The sequence below is a fragment of the Balaenoptera borealis genome (genome assembly GCF_965194805.1).
Source record: "Balaenoptera borealis genome assembly, chromosome: 7".
NCBI classification, from domain to species: Eukaryota; Metazoa; Chordata; class Mammalia; order Artiodactyla; family Balaenopteridae; genus Balaenoptera; species Balaenoptera borealis.
In genome coordinates this window covers 74,221,007-74,230,285 of record NC_138864.1, presented here as the reverse complement: position 1 = coordinate 74,230,285, position 9,279 = coordinate 74,221,007, and the positions used below count along the sequence as shown (strand labels likewise).

Below are 9,279 nucleotides of genomic sequence, written 5' to 3'. Positions count from 1 at the left end.
TCCATACTGTATTCCAGAGTGACTGCACCAATTCATATTCCCACCAACAGTGCACAAGGATTCCTTTTTCTCCACATCCTTGCCAACATTTGTTATCCCTTGTCTTTTTGATAAAGCCATTCAAACTAGTGTGAGGTGATATTTCATTGTGGTTTTGATTTGCATTTCCCTGATTAGTGATATCGAGCACATTTTCACCTGTAGGCCATTTGGACATCTTCTTTGGAAAACTGTCTATTCAGTTCCTATGTCCAGTTTTTAATTGGTTTATTTGGTTTTTTGCTACTGAGTTGCAGGAGTTCCTTATAGTTTTTGGATATTAACCCCATATCAGATAGATAGTTTGCAAATACTTTTTCCCATTCAAAAGGTTACCTTTTTGTTTTGTTGATTGTTTCCTTTGCTGTGCAGAAGCATTTTAGTTTGATGTAGTCCCAACTGTCTACTTTTGTTTTTGTTGCCAATGCTTTTGGTGTCATATTCAAGAAATCATTGCCAAAACCAATGTCAAGAAACACTTTTCCCCTATGTTTTCTTCTAGGAGTTTTATGATTTCAGGTCTTATGTTTAAGTCTTTAATCCATCTTGAGTTAATGTTTGTGTATTGTGTAAAATAAGGATTCAATTTCATTCTTTTGCATGTGGATATCCAGTTTTTCTAATACCATTTATTGAAGAGACTATCCTTTTTCCATTGTGTATTTTTGGCATCCTCATCTAAGATCAGTTGACATATATGCATGGGTTTATTTCTGGGCTCTCAATTCTTAATGACTTCATACTTTTCCAAAAATTCAGCCTCCCCTCAAAAGTTATTCAAAGAGATATGCTACAGATTTAAAAAAAACAATTTCCATGGCATTCCAAAAATACTTTAATAGGTGAATTGTTAAAATAAGTAGATGGTTTGCCAGGAAAAGCACTTTGAAGCAACCGTATTTTAGATATATAGATTCTGAATTAAGTTTTTTAAAAATCAGATTTTAGACATATTTTATCTCTGTTATAAGCAGCAAACTTTATGAACCAGATGAAGAGCAGTTTCTGTCTTTTTGTACTGGCAACATACAATTGCTGTTCTTTATTTGATTTGAAGATACATACATAAAATCTACTCCTAAACATTTTCAAGGCAAGTATTTCTTTTTATGTTTCAGTACATTTAAATTAGTATTTTGTTTTTGTTTTTTGGGTTTTTTGTTTGTTTGTTTGGAGCTTTTGTTATTACTGTTTTGTCTTGTTTTGTTTTGCCTCTAAAAAGTGTGCAGTACCTCTTGGGCTCACTAGCAGCACTCTGGAATTTCACAAAACCTGAGGTGGAAATTACAATCCTGAACTAAGGATTGTAACACACAAGATTATGAAAAGTCTGGTATTATTTCAAGTCAGGATTTTCTTCCATATCCAATTTCACCCAAAGTCAAGCATTAGTCAGTCTTCACCTTTCATACAGCAGAAAAGAGATTTGATTAATATGATTTCTTTATAGAAAAATCTAAGAAGATTAAGGCACAATGATATAGGGAAAGCATGCCCTTTCTCAACATGACATTCTTCAGCACTGTATAGAGGTCTGAACATCTTTCTAGTCATTAGATTGTTCACACTAGCTGCATGTGAAAGAGAAAAAAATCTATCATGGGGGAAAACTTCCATTTTTTCCACATTTTAGTTTCCACCTCACGAACAGCTCAACAAATCTGGAGGTTGGTATTGATTTCATTCTGTAACTAAGCAGGAAAGTGCATCTTTCAAGCAAACATTTGCAGATCATTTCCCCCCATCCATCCCACCCCTGTTTTGGGGGTTATGTTTTGTGATGGTCTCCAAGGAAAAAAATTAGAACCTTCTAGATGACTTCTGTACTCAGTGAAGCACAATGCAAAATAAACCTAATTGGGGCGATTTCCATTAACTATTTTCCATCTGTACATTCTGAAAATCCAATACTAACCAGGAGGCATGATTTTCTGCTTTTCTGATATGAGGAAATGAATTCAAACCTGGTTAAAATATATATTTATATATATAAATTTTATATATAAACATTTATATGAATATAAAATGTCATCTGCCTCTTCCACTTTTACTTTATATATGTTTGTGTGAATGTGTGTATATATGTGTGTATATATATATGTGTATATATATATGTGTGTATATATATATATATATGTTGAGAGAAAAAGAATAAAACTAAAATACTTTTCCCTAGACCGTCTCAACTTTCAGAATATGGGTATTATACTCCCACTGCTTTGCTCAAATGCAGACCATTTGAGAACATGATAGATGAGGGAGTAAATTACTTTCAATAGACCATTTCCAAGGTTGTTTTCTACTTAGACTATCACATGTCAATTTGATGGATATGAATCTGAAGATTCAGTTACAATAGAAAGGGCTACAGGGTCAGAATTCACTGTGCAGCCTTCTTTGTACATCTCAGCAGCCCAGCTAAGACACTTCAGTGCTCACAACTTAAAGAACCCCTACTGTACCAGTCAGGGGCCTCTTGATCCCATGCTTCTCTTCAGAAATCTGACAAACCATGCAAGGCTACCTAAACAGACACGAAACTTACCTTAGTTCTGGGGGCGGGGTGGGGAGGAGGAAGCTGATAAACTTGGTATTTAACATCCATATGCTCAAAGGCAATACACTTTATATGATGACACAAACATATAACTCCTGACTTTGAAAACAAAACAGGTTTTAAAGTAGGCTTTTTACCTGTTTTCATAGTCTTTACAGCAAAGTAGAATATAATACTGTTATGTTAATTAGTCAGTTACTCCTACTACTCTTAGTTTTGATACATGAATCCTAGTATAGGTCAAATAGAAAAAAAAAACCTAGAATATAACTCATCATAGAAAGAGTAATGTGCTTACTTGAATAGAAGGGACTCACTAAAACTCAGTATCTGTTCTTAAGTAAAACCTTAAGTTTTTGTTATTAATATCACAAAGAAAAGATATATAAAACCAAGAGTTAGCATATTTAATAGAGAAACAATGAGTCAAGGATACCCAATGCCCTCACAATGCTCTCCTAGTAGGCTGAACCACATGAAATTGAAGGCCAAAAACAGTCAAGTATCAACAATTTCATATGTTTCCATATAATACTTAATACTTTACTATAATACAAGTTAGATCTAGAATCTATCCACTTCTCCCTATTTCCACCACCACCCTAGTTGAAGTCATCATCTTTCATCTGGAAAACTTCAACAGCCTCCTAACTGGGCTCCCTGCCTCCACCCTCTTCTAGAATTTATTTTCTCTTCTATAACTAGAGTGATCCTTTTTTAACTTTTTATTTGCTTAACACACATACATAAAACAGCACAAATCATGAACGTACAACTTGATGGATTTTCACAAACTGAACACATTCATGCAACTAGTGCCCAGATCAATAAATAGAATATTCACATAAATGGACTCATACAATGTGTTCTTCACTGCATTTGGCTTTTTTCACTCAACACTGTACTTGGGTTGGCTTGTTGTTTCATGCTATTGTGTGTAGCAGCAAATTGTTCATTCTCCTTGCTGTAGAACATTCCATTGTATCAGTATATCACAACTTATTTATCTATTCCACTGTCGATGAACCAGAGTGATCTTTTAAAAATGTAGATAAGATCAGGTAATTTCCCTAATTAAAACTCTTCGCTTGCTTCCTATTGCATTTAAAAGATTCGAAGCCTTTACCATGGTGCCAGCCCACCTCCGCAATTCACCTTACCACACTCCCAGCTTCTCTCTCTAACCCCATGGCTTTAGCCACACAGTCCTTATTTCTATTTCTTTTCTCTGTTACATACTAAGCTCTTTCCCAGCACAGAGCCTTCACACAGGTTAGTAACTTTCTGGAATGTTCTCCCTGACCACAACCATCACATCCTCTACCCACCTAAATCAAGGCCAAATTTACAGGGCTGGCTCTGACTCAGCTTATACAGAAGTCATCTTTTCAAACATGCCTTCCTTAAACTCTTCCTTGGAATACCACCTTACTCTATTCTACACCACCCTGTTTGTTTCACTTTGATCTTTCACTTTATTTCACCTTGACTTTTCACTTTAGCTCTGAGAGGAAAATATTAAGGGTAAAATGCCTACATTATTGATAGCAGAGAGAAATACAATTTGGTTATTTTTAAATCACAGCTCCAATGAGGGGGGAAAAAGGAGATTTAATATCTAGGTTACAACTAAACCTCAATTCATGAAATCAATTCAATCAATTTAATAGAAACATCATTCTAGCTGGTTATATAATATAGAGCTGTTGTTTTTTTTAATGGTTAACAATTTTTCACTTTTCAGTATGTTGCTTTGGCATCATAGCCAGTTAATATCAGAATTACAGGCTCTGATGGTCTGCAACTAGAGAAATGTTGGGACCAAGGTCTTGTTATTGCAATCTCCAAATTCCTAACTAAACTTTTAAGGTGCCCTGCAACACACCTCATGGGAGTGTTCCCTGTAGGCCAAGTGGCACCAACTTCCCACAAAACCATAAACAAAGAGTTCCAAGAACAAAATCACTCCATCTGAAGAAAGGGAGGTTTTATACGGAAAGCATTTACAATGTTTTCTACAAAGGTACAAAATGTTTCTATGAAGGAAAATGAAGCAAAATTTTGACTTAGCTTTTCAAAACTAAACTAGAATTTTCAATGAACCAACTAGAGAGAGTAAACCAGCGCATTTATGCAATTTGCAAGTCCTGGACACTTCTAATTAAGCAAAGAAAAGTGGTATGTTTTTTAAAATGTTATGTATTTTTAAAGGGTAGTAGGGAAATTAAATGTGTTCAGTTGGGTTTAACTTCTTCATGAAATAAGCTTCTTATTCTGGTAAGAAATGGGTCATAGCAATAAAAGTGTGCTGTAAATTCAACTTGACAAATGAGAAAATGAATTCCTCAGGGTAAGGCCTATTAAAGGAATATTTTAATTTAATCATGCAATGAATATTTTTGAGAAGTTCCTATATAGGCAAGAAACCGCCTTATATATTTTAATGAGGTAAAACATAGTATTAGTTAATATAGTAATAGTTTATTCTATTACTAACTTCTCAGCCATAATATAAAAAGATCAAATATAAGGAAAAAAATATTAAACCCATATATGAAGATGCCAGCTTCCAATATTTGCTTGTAAACTTCAAAATTCAACATGTTACACCCACAACTTAAAGGCATGTACAGAGCATTAGTCATTTCAGTGAACAGAAAAACAGCCTGCTTCTTTGGCATAAAATGTGATATGATGCCACCTTATGGTTGAAAATTAAAAATGATGATAAACAATCATTTTTCAGATATACCTTCTTAGATCCCTGGGTGAAAAAAATGGTGCATACTACTAAATCTGTAAAATTCACAAATCTAAATACACACAACCAATTTAATCCTGGGAAGAAAATATAAAAGGGTTACAATGGAAGTGTGCAATATCTGACACACAGGAAGACTGCATTTTGTCAAGGGGTCTGCTCATCTGTCTGCCTATTCTAGGTATTTTCATAGCAAATGTCAGTTGGGTTTTCCTAGTTCAAATTGCTGTTCTTTACTCCCAAGTTCAAAAAACAACAAAAATATACAGTGAAACCAAGTGAAAAATTTTGGAATTAACCACTTTTAATTTACTAGATATTAGGTTGAATGATATGAAAGTCCCAGTTCTGTGGATCAAAAATGGTCAAATATTAGAAATTTCATATCATCCTTTGCATGGTAAGCTTAAGCATAAATGTAAATTTAAGTAAGTCAAAAAATAAACAAATATAACTGTAATATTAGTCCAATACTAAGTGTCAGTTGCTCCCCACTGGAGAAACGGGGCTTGGTCCTTCCCATGTGCTCTTTGTCAATGGCACTTCTCTGTGGCTACTGATCTTCTTGGGCCCTGTGTACTTTCATATCCTCCACTGATATATGATTCACTTCCTTGTAAGCATTGCAGACATTTCTCACTCAGTCTGCAGTAGCTCAAAGTTCCAACTTTAAAGTTGAGCATCACTATCAACCAAATTTTTCTAGTCCTAATTAATTCTGTTTTTATTTACTGTTGAACAAATACAACAATTTGGGGAAATGCATATCTCCTTCAATGCTTATTTAATAAAATGCTGTTTCCAAAATCCTTTGTCACTGCAACATTGCTATAAAACCTCAATGGTTCCTGAGAAGTAGAAGTACCTTCTGGCCTGAAAGCTACCGGAAAAGGCTCTCCTTTTATTTGAAAGTTATTTCTCCTGTTATGCTATCAAATATTTTTCTTCCTTCCCCTTTCTCCAGCAATGGTAGCTGTGGTTAAAACTCTCCAGTGGCTTTATAATAGAAATTTTCAATGCTCAATTGTTGACTCCTTATCAGATATGTAGGTTATTCTATCTTAGCAGTAAATTTTTGTTAAATGTTATAGGAAAGTGATAGAAACAAACCCACTTGCAGACAAGGCTCTATTTAAGGGATACTCATGCATACAGAATTACTGTAAAATTCAAGAAATCAAATATAAAGTGCTAATATCAGGGGAAACTGGATAGATTATATGGGAACTATCTGTATTATCTTCGCAGATTTTCCATACATTTAAAATTATTCCAAAACAAAAAGTTTATTTAAAAAAAAAAAAAGTTCAGGGAATCAGAACCAAAGTCACAGGTAATTTATCTTCTCTCTAACAGCTTTACCAGATTGCGGTCTCTTTTCCTCCTTTGCACATTTACTTATGTATCTCACATACACAGGATCCTTTACATCTGCTAAGAGACTGGAGCTGTCACCTTACTCCTGAGGAGAAAGGCCAGCTTGGTGGATGCTGGTTTGAAGTTCCCTGTTCAAATGCCAATGTAGATAGAGACTTGATTGCTCTGAGAGCTTAGCCAGGTCACTTCCCTCTCTGTGATTTCCTTTTGTCTTATGCCTAAAGGGACAGATAATTCTTACCTCCCACCTCTACCAGAAAAGGAAAGAAAGTTAAAACGTTAATCTGAACATATTTTTTTAAAGTAAAAACACTTTTAAGTGCCAGTTTCATACACAATACAGAATATTAATATCTACTGGTTTTGTCAGCCTTAGATAGTAAGCACCTCAGGGCAGATCCTGCTTGTTGAATCACAATAGATACTCTTGAGTCCTTTCACAAATAATGATTCCAATCCTTAACTCTAAGGTTTTAATACTGAAATTTAGGATTCCTATATAGTAGCTTCTGTAGTATATCAGTATTAACAATGCACCCATTCTCATTTCCTAAATATTTGTTTTACTCCTAATAGAGCACAAAGATCTCAAAACTCTGGTTTTGTAACACTGCTTACAGCCTGAGAAAGGACTTGTGCCCAGAATCATATAATAACACATAGATACCTACTCAAGGACCCACTTGGACTCTCCCATTTGGCTGCCATTTCACTCCTGCCTCTCTCTGCGTTTAACCTTTTGTCTCCTTCAGAGCAGTTAGCAGAAGCCACAGTATGAGGAATGGGGTTTCTTAGAAGCCGCTGAGATCAAAAGGGTCCACCCTGCATGAACAGCATTTCTCTCTTCCTGGGCAGTTTCTGCTACTGCTGGGGAAGGGCGACAGGGGAGATTTTTCTATTAATTCCAAGCTGACATCTTCAGAGTAGGAATTTAAAAGTTTCACAACTAGAAGAAATGCATAACTTAATGGTTACAGGTGATGTACACAGGCTTCTGTGTTAAGAAGAGAGGCAAAGCCTAAAGATTCTTACCCCAAGTGGAGTGCCACGTAAACTGTGTATGAGGAAATCTGTTGAACAAATGTTAGCTGCCTACCCTCCTCTATCTTCTGACTGCAGATCTGCTTTTCTTTGGAAATGATAGAACTTTTCTTTCCTACAAATCCAGACAAAATATCACTGAGCCTCAAGAACTGAGAAATCCCCACTGTCGCCTCCTAGAGTCCATCCCAACACTTTGCAACTCCAAGGGACAAGTCACTCCTGCTTTCCAGAGAAAACCCCAGGGCAGGGGGTGCAAAGAGCAGAGAGGGCCTCCACCTTAGATGCAAGAGAAAGTCTCCGCCTACCCCTTAGTCACCTTGCTGGCTCTGCAACCTTTCCAAAAACATAGTGAGAATTATCAGTATGTGGAGGGACCTGAATACAATCAGATTTTAGAGATCTGACAAAGTTCAAATATATGAAAATTTAGAGCTACACTGTCTAATATGGTAACCAGCAGCCACATATGGCTATTTAAATTTAAATTACTTTAAATTAAATAAAATTGAAAATTCTGTTCCCGAGTCACACTAGCCACTAGTGGCTATTGCTTTGGACAGCCCAAATATGAAGCATTTCCATCACTGCAGAAAGTTATATTGGGCAGCACTGATATAGATGGTACAGAGAAGTACATTTGGACTCTTAAAACCCTGGTATCTCATCTTTAATTCCTTTGAGTAAACACGAACTGAGTATTTATTTCATGCAAGACATTGGAAAAAAGTACAATGAAGCATACAAAGATGAATATGATGGTAACTGGGCATTGGGAGCTTACATTTGAGATTTAGAAATATACATATAAATAACTACCTATATTATAAGACAGAAATATGTACTATAACAGAAGAACAAGCAAATTACTGTGCTTAGACAAGTAGAGAAGGAGAAAACCATTTCACACTGATCTTTGGCAGTCCCAGGATTCCAAGATAACAAGCACTGTCCTGATTGAGAAATTGCGCATTTCCATGCTGTCAGCTCCATGTAAACAACATTTGAATGCATTCCATCAAAACTGATTTGAAAACTTGTCCAAAATAAAATTTCCTTTGGTGAGAAGATGTAAGAAACATAAGAGGTACCACATGCTAATGGAAAGAACACAGGATTCAAAGTGAGAAGAGCTGTTTGAGAGCTAGCCCTATTTTTACAAGCTGTGTGACCTTGGGTAAGCCACTAACTTCTCTGAGCCTCAAGATCTTCATTTTCAAAGTGGGGGAAACAATTCCTACCCCATCTGTCCCATAAGCTACTACTGTAAGAATAACCATAATAATGAAAGCACCTCAGAAACAGTAGAATGTTGTATTATTATTATCATTGAAAAGTGACATGAAACTTTGGAGGACATATAAATCCATTGTTGGCAACTAACTTTGGACTGCATGTGGAGGGTTCAAATTCTGCACAAGGAATGATACCAAATTCTGAATCTGTAAATCTTTGTCTAGATTTAAAAGCAAAAATACATACTCCCCGTCATCACACCTATCTC

General features: G+C 35.6%; 1 protein-coding gene across 1 annotated transcript in view; it reads right to left on the bottom strand.

Moving 5' to 3' along the window:
- LOC309631734 (uncharacterized protein) overlaps positions 1-9,279 on the bottom strand; it is a 492,832-nt gene that overhangs the window by 440,099 nt on the left and 43,454 nt on the right. The window lies entirely within an intron of this gene.